Here is a 15,844-nt window from a genome sequence, read left to right on the forward strand (position 1 = left end):
TCTCTTTCACACACTTTCAAACACAAATTCCGCGGTCCCCGGAGTACTCTTTATCTTTAACGTGCACACGGAGTTAGTTATTCCTGTAGTCTTCTCACACAGACTATGGACTCGTCCGCTTGTCACTCTGTTTCTTTATCAAAGGCGGGCGATTCTGCCACTTAACACCTTAATATCAACAGTCTAGGTGACCGGACCCACTATCACTCCCTGTCTCTTTATCAAAGGCGGGCGATTATGCCACTTAACACCTTAATATCAACAGTCTAGTGACGGGACCTTTACGTAGCAACAGTCTAGGTGACTGGACCCACTATCACTCCCTGTCTCTTTATCAAAGGCGGGCGATTACGCCACTTAACACCTTAATATCAACAGTCTAGTGATGGGACCTCTACGTAGACAACTAGTAACAACAACAACAAAAAGAAAACATATACGTTACCAGATTCCAGTGACCCTGGTCGCTGTGTTCTTTGGAAACCGTCACTGTTCCCCCAAACGAGTGCAACTGGCCTCTCTTTACGACAGCTGTCGGAGGTCTTTCGGTTCAGTCCACAGAGAGAATATGATTAACCCTCTGCAGTGACCACAGTCACGTTTCCCGTTTGAGAAGACAGATGTTGGTTTCCGGCTCGAAGGACCAAGTTGTTAGAAAAATCTGCCAATGACCATTCAGGGTTCAGAGGAATGTGATAAGTTTTATACTCGCTGCGAGGGGACAAGCAATACAGAAGTAAGCTGCAGGTTGACCAGCTAATACAGAAAGTAGCTGGCTTTTATAGATACTGTAAAATGTTACAATCTTTCTGCAGCTGATCTGGCCCCACGTTCATGTCATTTATTCAGGGGACAGTTAGCTGTGTACAAATGCACTGTTTCAAATTATCACAAAGACTTGTTATTGTTAAAGAAGCTACAATTATCACAAGGACATGTTATTGGTAAAAGAAGCTACATTTCACATATCATGCGTTTCAAGTATTAACTCAAGAATTTCCTTACACAGAGAAAAAGTAAATAAGTGTGGGCTGATGTCTTTCTCACTGTTAAAAATGTTATATAATGGGATAGTCAAGACAACCCGTTAATCAATAACAATCCCTTAGTTTTGTTATCACCTGCATAAAGTTATATTAGAAATGATTCCATGGTAGAATGCACAATTCTTCATGCAAATGTTATTGTAAAGAGACCCTTTAACAATTGCTCATGAATCAGAGGAATCCCTATAAAAAGAAAGAGTGAGATTTGCAGATTCAAATTAAAGTATGAATAAATTATTATACTTGCACATGAAGTGGTTTTATTACCCACCAGCTGTGTCCTCTGCACTCACTCATACTGCACCATATTGAAATCAATATGAAGTAAGCAGAAATTGTGAAAATGTAATAAAAAATGCCAGGATTTCTACCAGTAAATTCATATGCCTCTTTAAGATGTGATGCATTCAGAGTGATTGAATTGCTGTAAAAACAACTGTTATTTATATCTTTTGCTTCATTTTACAGATCTAAACAGTGAGAAAAAAAAGAATGAAAACATAGAAGAAGAAAAAGAGAAGCTTTCTTTCAGTAGTAAAAAATATAGAATAAGATATATAACAATCTTAATTAGGTTAGGGGGATTTCTAGTAGGAGTTGGTATAAATGTCTCATGGTGACAAGTATTTGAAGATTTTATAACTAAGGAAAGTTAGTGAAGGTGTTTTTTTTAAATATAGCTAATTTTTGAAGTTCTACAAGTAAATTGGTTTTAGATTGTGCTGTTGCCAGTTTCTTGCTAGGATAGCTTTTCCTGCAAATAAAGAGTGAAGGAACCACAGATTCTATTCCCTGAAATTTCCTCTGGAGGAGATGTAGGATAATTGGTTACGGCCAAGATAGAGTTATAGCTATAGAAACTATTAGGGGCAGATTTATCAAGGGTCAAAGTGAATTCGAGGGAATTTTCGAAGTAATTTTTTGGATACTTCGACCATCGAATAGGATACTACAACTTCGAATTTACTTCGAAATCGGTTCGAAGTAAAATAGTTTGAATATTCGAATGTTCGATAATCGAAGTACTGTCTCTTTAAAAAAAACTTCGACTTCAATAGTTCACCAAATTAAACCTGCCAAAGTGCTTTGTTAGTTTTTTTGTAGTCAAAGTAAAATCGTTCGATCGATCGCTGAAAACGATTTAATCGCCTAATCGAACGATTTTACTTAGACCGCAAACCGTTCAAATTCGGTAAAAAAACTTCGACTTCGATATTCAAAGTCGAAGTATAGCCATTCAATAGTCGAATTAGAAGTATATTTCACTTCTAAATCTGCCCTTTAATGTTCCATTCATATTAGCATTTTACAGTACATTATAAAGATTTGTATATGACTAAAATCAAGATCAGTATCACAGGAACCCCATAATGGCCCTTCCTCGGTATATTATTCACATAAATATACATACGTATGAGTGGCAATAGTGGCCCAAAGGTCAGAAAGTCTGTAAGATGCATATCATGCATTGTGTAAAGAGTATACAGTATTTGATGATGTTAGCATGCAAAACTTGTTAATATGTTCTTTAAAATCCTTACTGGTTGTGGTGGAAAACAACATTTGTTATTACATAATATAGAATGAAAAAATACCCATACAAAACATTTTTGTATGGGTCTTATAGGTATTATTTCCACTTAATATAAATAAATTGGATATATTTTTATGTAATCTTGTTTAGTAAATTATTGTGTTACTAAGGTAAGTCTATTTGTTACTGTTAACAGTATTTTTACATTAATAGTTCTATCAATGTATTCTTTAAATTCTAAAGTAACTTAAACCAGCTTAAAAAAAATAAAACAAAACAAACAAAATAAACAAATCCCTTTAAAACAAAGCAGACATCTGGCACACTGGCATTCTATTTAGGGACAGCATTGTAATGACCCTGGTGTATATCAGGCATGATTAGTATCAGTATAGACATGTCTTGCCTCTACTTTCTCAGAGGGTGAAATGTGCCTTAGGGGAATCATGGACAAATTAGTTACCATGAAGATACAATATGCCAGGATGTTATTTAAAAGACTGTACTACTATTACCCTCAAAACAAATGTATGTGTGTTATTTCTTATTGACTTTGCAACTCTGAAGATGTAATTAATTTAAGATCCTATTTTCCTTGACAGGACTGTCTGTGTCTTTGGAGTTTTAAAAAAAAAGATTGAAGAAGCTAGTGTTGAATCATGGTATGACTTCTAGATAAAGGAACAGCAATAAATTATATAAGGATATTTATTTAGGTCCAGTCCCCCAAATATAACAAAATATACATTTTTTACCCCATAACGTTTATGATGTTTATAATGTTTATTTTAAAGTATCAGTGACAGTAATGAGTATATTGCTTTTTGCAGTAGAGTTGTTTGCAATATTATGAAAAAAATGTAAAGGTGACATTATCTTTAAAGTTAAGGAACAGATCAGGGTATTTAGTGAGGCATGATAGAAAGAGGACTTCATGGAACTCATTTATAAACATTGGGCAAATTTGCACCTGTGCAGTAATCCATAGCTACCAAATGTACGCTTGCATTCATTGTGTAGTTGCAGCTGGTTGAAAAAAAGCCAATGAATAATTGGTTGTTATGGGTTACTGCCCATGGTCAAATTTGCCCAGTGTTTTTAATTAAGCCCCATAAATGGGTCCAACATTCATTTTATTTTTTAATTTATAACTGCCGAGGGCCCTACTTTTACATTCAGAGTTTTCCAAACAAGGTGCTTATATCTGAGGTCTACAAGTTGCAAGCAAATTGCTCATTTTACATAGATTTCATATCTATGCACATGGCATGGTTCACAAGCATATGTCTTGCATGACACTAACATGAGCCTCAGGGCAAGGCATGGGGGCCTATGACACTTATGTGGATTTCAGCATCAAATTACAGTAATTTGGTCAGAACAGTTCACCTGTATGACACTGGCCTAAAGCCTAACATGTTAACAAGACTCATTGCTTCTACTTGGTATGTTTGTATAGAATACATTTCTTTGGGGTTTCAATTGAATAGCAATTTATCCCATAACAAAAATACTGTTAAAAAAATAGTCATAGAAGAAATAAGTAATTAGTTACTGATTGCAGAAAGATTACTGTACTTTCTGCATTTATAACAGGCAGGCAATGTCACTGTACATAAGTGAACAGAGGTTGGAAAGAACAGGGGGAACTGTCTGTGTTCCCAGTATCTGGCAATTAATACAATACTTTATTTTGTCCTCTAAAGATGTCCTAACAGGAATATACTGTATGGCCAGGAAGTTTTGTCAAATACTGCCTGGCCATCATTATACCAATGTCCCTCAGGAGGCAGTTTGTACAGAAAAAAATTGTATCCTGTCAACATTTCTCATCAGCACATACAGTATAGGGGGGGCATTACCAGACTTACAAACAACACAACTTGAAACTCCATCTCAAGATCTGCTAAAGGCCAAGGGAAAAATCCCATGATCTGTGGATCTGCACGAAAGGCTCCGCTTTCTAGGACCAGTAAAAAGAGACACCTCTATGATCTATGACACGTGATTGCCAAGTCATAACCTTAATAAGGCCATTCATATGTGGGCATAAGCAGTTTCTGTCGGCAGGAAAAGCTACAATCAGGTCCGAGTTTAATATACAGATGCTGTTATCAATCTGACAGAATGTGAGTAGATTTAATTCTAAATACGGCTGTTTTACCAAATGGATAATACACTATTGGGCACACTCAGGAATGAACACACTCTTGGAAGTACATCCCAATTTTTATTGTTAATTTTCAAAATACGTGGACAATTGGGTCCTGAGTCTGTGTTGGTGCTGTTACAGAGTAAAGTACTGAACCAAGCATGGAGTTCACCTACATTGTATTGACTATTACTTTAAATATGGCACATGAATGTCAAACAGCAAAAGCTGCATAGGTGATGACATGACTTAAAAGAGCTGTTCCCAGCTTGCCATGATTTTATTTTTATCAACATGGTTTAAAAAAATGAGGAGGTGATATAATTTTCTAAGAAACTTGGTCTCGAGAAGTAGGAGTTAAAGGAGAGGTTGCAACTGGCCAATCAGCAGCATTGGAAGGCTGCTTATAGCTCATGTTCAGTTGCCAGTACAATAGGTTATTGAGCAAACAAGGTTGCCACTCGTGAGAGTGCTAATTAATAGTCAGTACTGTTCCCGGTGTTTGCCCAACTGGTCTTTGGCTACCCCTTTGGCACCTGACACTTGTTATTGTGCTTTTGGTTTCAGACCTCGGCACGTCCCTGACTCCGTCATGGTTCTCCCTCCTGCACTTGGATTACCTGCCAGCATTCGGCACCCGCTGCTCTCATTCGCAGCACCGCTCCTTGCATCTCAACCCGCTCGCACAACTGGTCGGTACTCGCAACTTGGTTCACTCTATAAAATCCTAACACTAAGTCTACAGTAGTCTGCCTATCTCTTATTAAAAAAATGACTGCAGAAATGCATTTAGTATGTAAAAAGGTGTCAGTATTCATTAAGCCTCCTTCTATGAGTTCATTCGGTATATATTTGTGTGTGTGCATACTTATGTGTATATTTCTTTGCATAAAAAAATGCATTGTAATGTCAAAATAATGTATAATGTCTGACTTGTGGCCTCATATACTGTACTGTACTCAGTAAACAGTGCAATTTCAGGAGTTGGCATTAGTGGTGTACGGATTGAGAAATTCTTCACCCACACCCGACCCTAACCCACCCTATCCCAACCCACAAATGTGCCCCATTTAAGGCAAAGTGCACAGCACAGTTGCACCAATTTGATAAGTTGGATGCAATTCACATGATTACTATTGCATTAGATTCTGGGGGGGGGAGATGCATTGTGGGAAAAAATACATGCTGATGATGATGCCTGCAATGATGGTGGGAATTTGTGAGAAAAGATGCATTGTGGGGAAAAAATGTCAATAGCACCCACAATGAAGGTGGAATACTGGGAAGAAAAAGGGGGAATATGGTAAAAACATACCAACTAGTGATATGCGGCTCCTGCATCTTCGGGTCGTGACCTCGCATTGCCGGTTTCCGACTATTAAATTTTTAGACCTGCCACAGGTCTATAAATTTAGGCCCACCCCGCCCCGCAGAGATGTCACAAATGGGGCTGGGGAGAGCGCAAGTCTATAAATTTAGGTGAGAAGACAGTATTGCTACAGTAGATTCGCAACCCGAAGATTTTATGCAGGAGCTGGCCAGAACCCACCTCAATCCAGAGTGGAAGTACTGTTCAGAGCTGAGTATAGCTATGCAGAAGTGCAAAGAGTGCCTTTGGTCACAAGTACAGATTAAAATGAGATGGGTGGATGTGGACTTCTTGGAAAAACAGCAGAATTTGGGTAAAAATAAATAATATGATGAAAGTATCCAAAATTGCACTTTTATGTATGCATCAATGTAAGAGAGTAACCCCTAGCAATATGTTCTATATAGCTATTTAAAAAATAATGAAGCACAATATAAGGGAAGCATGACATCTTTGGATCGTATTATTATTTTATATTATTTTTAGGTACTCTGAAGACAAGCGGTAAAAGTATAGGAAATTCTGGGGAAATTTGTAAGTCACATATTGCACAAGTCCCCTTTCTCTAGGTCTTGATTGGCCAATTTAAATCTCAGTAGGCATCTGCTTGGGTTTTTTGCTACTCTTTCAAAACTAGTGAAGTGTCCCTCCCTTATGCCGTACTAGCTTTTTGGCAGTTTCGAAACAAGGTGGTGGCGGGGCCGAGTCCAGGAAGCAATGAGTATGGTTATGCATTTAATGTGGGTGCAAATATTAACATCATTCATTAGGCACTTTTGTCCAAACATGCTCATATGCAGTTTTGCATATTTGAAAAGCATCATTGTAGCCATCTGATCTAATGAATTGTCTTCAAATGTACCTGACATTGAGGGGCCTTGAAGACAAAAGTTCTCTGAACATAGCAGTAGTTCCAGGGTTTCCACAGCTGGTTCCATCAGTAGTCAAACAAGACTTGTGGCAAATGAACTGCACCCTAAAGGACGTTTATGCCAGAAATGACAAAATGACTAAAGATGTTGTCACATGCAAGTTATTTTAAAAAAATGTATGCACAGTTGTTTGCATTTTGATGCAACTTCCTTGTAGAATATATATAAGATATAGAGATAAACATACTTACAGTAGCATATAGCAAATAATCTAGCATGTGATAAACTGTAGTTCACCAATTAGTATTGTATTTTTACCAATATTGTAAACTTTTTACCAGCTCTCCAAGGCTCTCCAGAGATAAGCAAGCAACCCAATAAAAAAAAATGACGACAAAAACATTGTGTAAAGTTAAAAGTATGTAACTGAGCCACCAAGAAAAGTATAACAGTGTTGTTGCTTATGCTGGGACTATAGTGCTTTTTTATTGTGTGATATAAGTGGACCCAGTTTTTCTTTCATGCGATGAATGAATTGCCATGGCTTTGGTAATGTACAATAACAGATGTTGCATCCAATAATTGCTAAACATATGATGAGCTGCACTGCACCATTTAATTGTGTCTCTGGAGACGCCTCTACACTGAGTTAATTAGTCCTAGCTGCCTCTTGACTAGGTTTGGCTTCTGGTTATGTGAAACCATTTTAACAGCCAGAGTAATACCTGTGTAAAAAATAGATCTGTGCAAGCAAACAGATCTGTTGTAGCAAGTAGATCGCTAGTGCCTATATAATTCAGCTACACTTCAAATGCCAGTTGTGGTAAAAATTATATTTTTATATTAACCCACTTGGTGCTAATGTGACATATGTCAGCCTACTCTGCATAATTTGATTCCTGGCCACCTCTGTGACCAAATAGTTTGATCATTGAAACAAAAAAATTTAATCTGTAAAGGAGATTGTGCTTCATTTTAAATACACATTAGGGCAGCATTATATGAATTGGATTTAGCCACAATCTTCTCCAATGAGTTTTATCGTTTTAGACTTTTCCAGATAGATGATGGTTTAGTGAACCTAAGTAAGCTAGAAAATGGGAAGAGTCTCTCCTTCACTGTGGTCAGCTGAATCCTTCTTGTGAGACCAATGTAGGTCTTTCAGCTTATGGGAACAAAGAAAACAGTGGCAACACAGAACCCATATTAAAACTGTTTCAGGTTAAAAACACAAACTCTTGACAAGGGTGTATCCATCCTTAATCAAAGGCTATTAATGATAAGGTTACAACTAATTAAAGGGGACCTGTCATAAAATGTTGAATAATAAAAGTTATTTTATTACTTTTTTTATTAGCACACCCATGTCCATTATAAAGGTATTTGAATATCTCAGCTGTCAATCATATAATTCCTGCTTTGCCTCTATGCCTTAGGCAGACAATTATATATATATATTATGAGACGGCATGTGTTCATGCTATATATTGTTTTAAACAATGCCTGCACTTCAACATCTTAGGTATGCTTTTGATCCACCACCGCACAGCATTAGGGGGAAAGGCAAAATGGCACTTTAAACTGCACTAGTGTTAATAAATGATGCAAGGAACAAAACTCAGTGGAAGCAGGATACATAAATTAAATAATGATAGATAACCTGTACAATCAGGCTGTATATCCCAGGAGCTCAGGTGAAGATGATTTCAGGAAAACATCAAACATTTTATTGTCCTAAATAGAAAAAAAAAAGTGAATTCAACTTGCTTCCGTAACTATTCATCAATATTTTCTATTGAATCCTGTTGCTGTTATGTGAAAGTAAACTCTTTTTTCGTAAAGAAAAACCTAGGGAATGCAGCCCACCTGGGGAACATAAGGAAAAGAAGTTATAGAGGACAATCGGCAAACAGCATTTGGAACAGTGAGTATAAAAGTCCACTCTTGACAATCTATTATGTTAGGTTTTAAATCTAGGAAACGGGCACCTAAACCTCTCACTTCAAAAAAGAAATGCTATAATCAATTCTATCATCAAGAAAGGAATTTGCCTCTATGACATCAGGTGAAAAAGTGTCAACACTATTTATGCTCAAAAATAACACTGCAATAGAAATTGCAACACCAGAGCATGCAACCTCTATGAGAACTATAAGCGCATTTACAAACCTAAGTGCAAAATATAATTTGTGACTCAATTCACCATGCTTTTTACACTTAATGCAGCATTTTTTCATAATCGCAAAATGCAGTTGTGCTTGATACGTCAAACCGGATGCAACTACTCTGGTGTTAAGGATGCAATCCAGGATTTCGGTTTTGGAGGATTGAGATTTGGCTGAATCCAAGAGACTGGACAAACTAGAATCTGAACCCTACAAAGTGCATCAATATTTTGGAGCACAACACCCATTTACAGTCCCATGAAAGGATTCAGACTTCAGGGTTCAGGATTTGTTTGAATTGTGTGATAAGGATTTGGGATTCAGTAGGAAAAGTAAGATTCTGTGCATCCCTAGTTCTGACATCAACCAAATACAAGTTACATAATTTCAGACAGTGGGGTTTGCATCATCTCCAGTGCGCACATTCAAAAAGGTAATTTCATCTGATTCACTGCTGCAAGCTAGGTGTACCTATTGATGCAACCTGCTCTGGGTACTCTGGAGTTTCTGCCGGGTCCAGGGTGGCAGTATGACTAGTGTGTACACCATTTATCATAAGAGGCAGGATGGGACATTGGCAACCATGTGAAAGTGCAGAATCATATTTGGTTGCAAGTACCTTTATAGTTGCACCAACATGCTCGCTGCATTGATTATTTTAGTGCATTACATGTTGGTGTGTTGATGAATGGCTTTTATAATTGTTTTGTTCTTTATGCACTTGACTTTATAAGATGTTATGATCTTATGTATGTGTATATTTTTATATAGCACTACTTGTTTACAAAGTGCTATCCGTTTAAACAAATGAATAACATACAGATATCAATACAACAATAGAATATACATTAATATAAAAATATACTTCCATCAAAAACTAAGAGGGTTATTTACCAGGTCAGGCTTTTTGAGGCAAAATTCTAAATTATTTTTTTTCTTTTTTTAAACTTGAACTTTCAAGATTTATTAAAGCCCTATCCAGTAAAAATTCTAACTCACCATCTCATACCTGCCGAGGCTGTGTGCACTGGAATTAGCCTGAAATTCTGGCCTTTTTTTGGCTTTTCAGGAAAAAGCTCAAAAAAACAGATCGACTTGGGAAAAAACTCAGAAAAAATTGTACGATTCAGGTTTTCGATTGAGTTTTTACCCAAACCAATTTAATAATAAATAAGGACAATGTAAGAATCCTTACCGAGCATGGCACTGAGCGCGGCTACGTCCGGTGGGTATGACTTCATGGTTATCGTAATTTTTTCCTGAAACCTAGCTATACAATTTCTACTGATTCCTGTGTATGACCCCTGCTTGCTCTTGACTTCTGAATCTTCACTGCCTTTCCAGACCTTTGGCCTGCCTTCCGTTCCTGCTGGTTTTCTGCTTGCCCTTGAACTCAGATGTGGTTTCACTACTCCTCTCTCGACCCCCTGGTACCTAACTTTGGTTGAGCCTCACTGGCTTCTCTCCACTCACGGCTCCCCCTTTATCATCCTTGGGTGGGTTCTGTGTGGTGTGAGCCGCTTGTGGGTCCTTTGTTATCCAGTAAAGATCCATCACTTGATTATCCGGTAAGCCTTACAGTCAAATCGTGGATTCTAGTTTGGTCAGACTTTTTTTATTTAAAAAATCTGAAAAATTTGGATTTTGATAAATAACCCCCATAGTGTTAAGAAGAAGGACAGTCCTGCCAGTGGAAACAATCCTTATTATTTAATGCATGCCGCTTGGTTTGCAAGTTGTTTTTATAGCATTTTTTTAATGTAATTAAAAAATACATGGAACTCGTAACACGTAATTTAACATTCAATATTATTGCTGGATTATTCCTTTAAATCAATACATTTACTTGCTCTTCAGTTAAATTCACAGTTTGTTGTAATTTTTATATTTTAGATTATTTACTTTCTGAAATATCTATATTTTCACTTTCTTTTACTTAACTCCCCATGGAGAGCTGATGTTCCTTTATAGATTTTCCATTAGGGGAGTCTAAGTCTAAATCCTACACACTGTCTAGAGATTGAATGAACTGAAACTATATTTATAGTTTGGCTTTTATTCTTTCTAAAAGCAAAATGTGTGTTTGGACATGTTTATGAAAGGGCACTTTGCCAATTTTAGATTTTGCTATAAAATTATACAGATCTTTGCCAACTTCTCCAATAAATCAAAATGCAAAAGGCATATTTAAGGTGTGTTTCTGTTGAATGAAACACTTTCCATTTAATGGAACTGCATTATAACTGCATTATACAGTTGGTTTACTTACTCATTTGATGGATAAAAAGTGGGAAATATCAGAACTGGGTTTAAACAGCAGTTAACATTAAAGGGATACTGTCATGGGAAAATTATTTTTTTTTCAAAATGAATCAGTTAAAAGTGCTGCTCCAGCAGAATTCTGCACTAAAATCCATTTCTCAAAATAGGAAACAGATTTTTTTATATTAAATTTTGAAATATGACATGGGGCTAGACATTTTGTCAATTTCCCAGCTGCCCCCAGTCATGTGACTTGTGTCTGCACTTTAGGAGAGAAATGCTTTCTGGCAGGCTGCTGTTTTTCCTTCTCAATGTAACTGAATGTGTCTCTGTGTCTCAGTGAGACATGGATTTTTACTACTGAGTGCAGTTCTTTGATCTACCAGGCAGCTGTTATCTTGTGTTAGGGAGCTGCTATCTGGTTACCTTCCCATTGTTCTTTTGTTTGGCTGCTGGGGGGGGAGGTGGGTGATATCACTCCAACTTGCAGTACAGCAGTAAAGAGTGATTGAAGTTTATCAGAGCAGAAGTCACATGACTTGGGGCAGCTGGGAAATTGACAAAATGTCTAGCCCCATGTCAGATTTCAAAACTGAATATAAAAAAATCTGTTTGCTCTTTTGAGAAATTGATTTCAGTGCAGAATTCTACTGGAGCAGCACTATTAACTGATTCATTTTGAAAAAAAAATATTTTTCCCATGACAGTATCCCTTTAACAGAGAGGATTTAGCTTTAGGATGGAGAGATGCTTTCTGATGTTCATATGGAATCTGCCATTTGGTGCTGGTTGTGTGTGTGTGTGTGGGGGGGCAATTGAGAAAAACCAATTCTTCCACAGTTCATTACTAATAAAGTGTCCCTATTCAACCATTCGAAAGGACTGTCTCTTTAAAAAAAACTTCGACCCCCTACTTCGCCACCTAAAACCTAACGGGGTGCAATGTTAGCCTATGGGGAAGGTCCCCATGGGCTTTCTAACAATTTTTAGGTCGAAAAAAAATTGTTCGATCTATGGATTAAAATCCTTTGAATCGAACGATTTGTTCGATCGTTCAATCGAATTATTTGCGGTAAATCCTTCGACTTCGATATTCAAAGTCGAAGGATTTACATTCGGCAGTCGGATATCGAGGGTTAATTAACCCTCGATATTCGACCATATGTTAATCTGCCCCTAAATGTTACAGGTGCAGGAGTCTTCACTAAAAGATATCATCATTAAAAAGAACTGTAAAAAGCTGCAATACAGTAATAACAATACAATTGAGGTCAAGAATATATGATTATTTGATAACAATCAAATTTTGACATAAATCTCTAAAAATATGTGGTTTTCTATATTTCAAAAAAAATGTGAGATTTATTAAGTGAAAAAAACACAAAAACCTCTAAGGCAAAACTTACTTACTTACAAAACTTGCCAAGTAAAAGAGATACTATAGAAGTCAATAGGAGCTGTGCTTATCCTATTAGACCACTTTAAATCAATTCAGGCTTTTAGAGGTTTTTAGCTTTTTTCTCCACTAAAAATTGTCTGCAAAACAATTTTTTTTATTGGACTTTAATAAATGTGAGTTTAGTCACTAAACCACTAAAATCCAAGCTTTAGTAAATAAGCCTCCAAGTACAGTATATTCATGTGAAAGTTTTTATGAACTGACATTAACTACTGTAGAACTAACAGAAGTTAGAGAATACATCACATAATCTGAATTTTTAGAGATTTGTTTAAGAGTTTTTATGATTTTTAAACGTAATAAATAATTTTTTCGTGCTTCAGATTAATTGTTTAAATAAACTATTGTTAGCGCTAAAACATTAGATGATTAAAGAAAACAAATTATGAATGAGAAATTGCTTTAGGTAACGGACTAATGGATTTGAACTAATTAAATAATTGTAGGGGGTATGGAAGAATTGATCTCTCCGTGTAAACTTATTCTCTGGCTAGATGTGTTTCCACTGGCAATGGGGTGTTTTTTGTATTCATTAGACTATAAATAGAAGGGGATACCATAGTTCATCTTTGAACTCCACCTAAAGGTGAGGAGGGGGTGCCAAAAGACCTGTAATTGTAGTTATAGACCTATTTATATTATAGGAAAGGGTTTCTGAGATACTACACGTATTATAGCTGCTGACATTTTATAACACTGAATGGTAAAGGTCAACTTTGTTTTGCGTAAGGTCCTTTAAGGTATTTTGTAAAACATCTCATGAGTCCAAAGAAGATACAGTATCTTTCATCCACAAAATTCAGACTCTTAGTACAACCTAAACTGTATGATGAGGCTAAAATGATATAATATATTGTTTAACATATTTAAACGCTTGTTTTTGTTTTTTCAATCACCAACATGCACAGCTGTCCACTTGACAACCTATAATTAAATTCTTTATTTGCTACTCCACAGGCAAAACATTTCCATAGTTTTGTCATACCGTCAAAAATTCCAGGTCCCTAACAGAACAAACCGTCTGCAACACAGATACAGAGACAGTGAAACCTCAATTTTATGTGCTATAATTTTATGTTTTCCGCATTTTACATTTTTTATGTATGGTCCTAACAGTTTATAATGCATTTTTATGGGTGCATTTCTCTATTTTTAAGTAATGTTTTCCATTTATTTATTTTTTTTAAATTTCTTTATTTCGTAGATTTTTCCAAAAATAAAAAGGGGGGGGGTACAAAAAGGAAAAAGAAGGTCGGGGACAGGGTAATATTAGATTAATATTAGATAACAATCTACTTTACATCTCCTTAAGTACTATTTGTTATCACATTAACATGTCAAATAATTCCAACCATATAAAGCTGCCCCTCTATCCTTTTTTTAAATCTCATCCGATAATTCCATAAATCTGTGCCAGGGAGACCATGTTTGGCAGTACATTCCACTGTTATTATGATAAACGTGTGTTAATTCCTCTAATATTCTTATTTCTTCCACAGAGTTTTTAACAAGGTTCTGCCTGTAAATAGTCAATTCCAATATATTTGCCCCTCATATAGTCCTGCGCCAATCACATATTAGTTTAGGTTGTGCATGTAATTGAGAGAGAGAGACCTCAGAACCCATGTTCCAATATCTTGGATGCATAGTTGGCCACAGGGACATAAAGAAGTGATTTGTGGGGGGCGTGGTTACCTACTCGATGTGAGCAGTCGCGTGTCTGGTGAGCTCCGTCCCTTGACGGCGTAATTATCCTGATACAGGTCGGTAGACCTTTCAATACCCAACATAGTGGATCAAATTGGGGATCCCCCTCCACCACGCCATTTATTGGGGCAGAATCGGGCACAGAAAAGGGCGTCGGAAGCCGCCGCGAAGCTGGGGAAGTTTGCCCGGGAAGGCCGTGACCATCAAAATGGCGCTTCCTCTTCGGGGCCTAGCTCTCCGTCTGCCGCGTCGGATCAGAACTCTCAGGAGCTGGTTGAGCCGTCACTGAGAGATGTTCTGGAGGAAATCCGCTCGACTAGAGACACTTGTGCCTCTCTCATTAGTGCCAAAACGGACGAGATTAAAGTCGACCTCTCTATTATACGGCATGATATGCAGAAGATGCGTGAGAGAGCGATGGCAGCCGAACAGCGGATCAGTACACTAGAGGACTCCTGTCTGCCCTTACAAGGTAATGTCCAAGAGTTACAGAAATCCCTGCTGTTAGCTCAACAAAAAGCTGATGATTTAGAGAATAGGATCCGCAGGAACAATCTACGGTTTGTAGGTTTTCCTGAAAATGTGGAGGGTGAGGCCCCTGAACTTTTTCTGGAAGAATGGTTGCGTGCCACCTTTGGGCCGCAATCCCTCTCTCAGGCCTTTACGATTGAAAGAGCTCATAGAGTTCCCACTAGATGTGGTCCCCCTGGAGCTCCGGCTAGGCCACTTATTGCCCGACTTTTGAATGCCCGTGACCGTGATGGTTTGTTGAAGTTGGCTAGGCTGAAGGGGTCGATTACTTTCCAGGACAGCACAATTTCTATCTATGCTGACTTCTCGGCTGAAGTGCAAAAGCAAAGGGCCCAGTTCCTCGACTGCAAGCGACGCATGCGGCAGAAAAATATACAATATGCAATGCTATATCCTGCTAGGATGAGAGTGATCTCGGATGGCTCCACTCACTTCTTTACTTCACCCAAAGATCTGGGAGACTGGCTGGACCGTAAACCTAGCCCTAGGAATGAGGAGGGCCAAGATCAACCGCAACCACGACAGTAATAGAAGTCTTCACTTCAACTTCCCATTCTGTCTATTTGATTTCTGCTCCTGATGTCAGTTTATCTTCTGGAACAGCACTCTCCTGGAATTCGTATGATTGGGGTTTTTTTTTTTTTTTTTTTTTTCTCCCCTTTTCCCCCTCCCACCAGCCCTGTTGCTGATCAACATCCTTCTACAGCTGATACCGATTTTCCCACATTGTTGGTAGGCCAAAACCGC

The 15,844-nt window shown here is 37.5% G+C and overlaps 1 long non-coding RNA gene across 2 annotated transcripts; it reads left to right on the top strand.

The window, feature by feature from the left end:
* Positions 1-2,321: 2,321 nt before the first annotated feature.
* Positions 2,322-11,497, top strand: LOC121395087. 2 transcript variants are annotated; one of them, XR_005962244.1, is made up of 4 exons: positions 2,322-3,242; positions 5,300-5,424; positions 8,816-8,897; positions 10,483-11,497. It is a non-coding gene; the product is annotated as an uncharacterized LOC121395087 (long non-coding RNA). The 2 variants fall into 2 exon arrangements; XR_005962243.1 differs by having other exon boundaries at positions 5,300-8,897.
* Positions 11,498-15,844: the final 4,347 nt, after the last annotated feature.

Source organism: Xenopus laevis, chromosome 6S, assembly GCF_017654675.1.
Source record: "Xenopus laevis strain J_2021 chromosome 6S, Xenopus_laevis_v10.1, whole genome shotgun sequence".
Taxonomy (NCBI): domain Eukaryota; kingdom Metazoa; phylum Chordata; class Amphibia; order Anura; family Pipidae; genus Xenopus; species Xenopus laevis.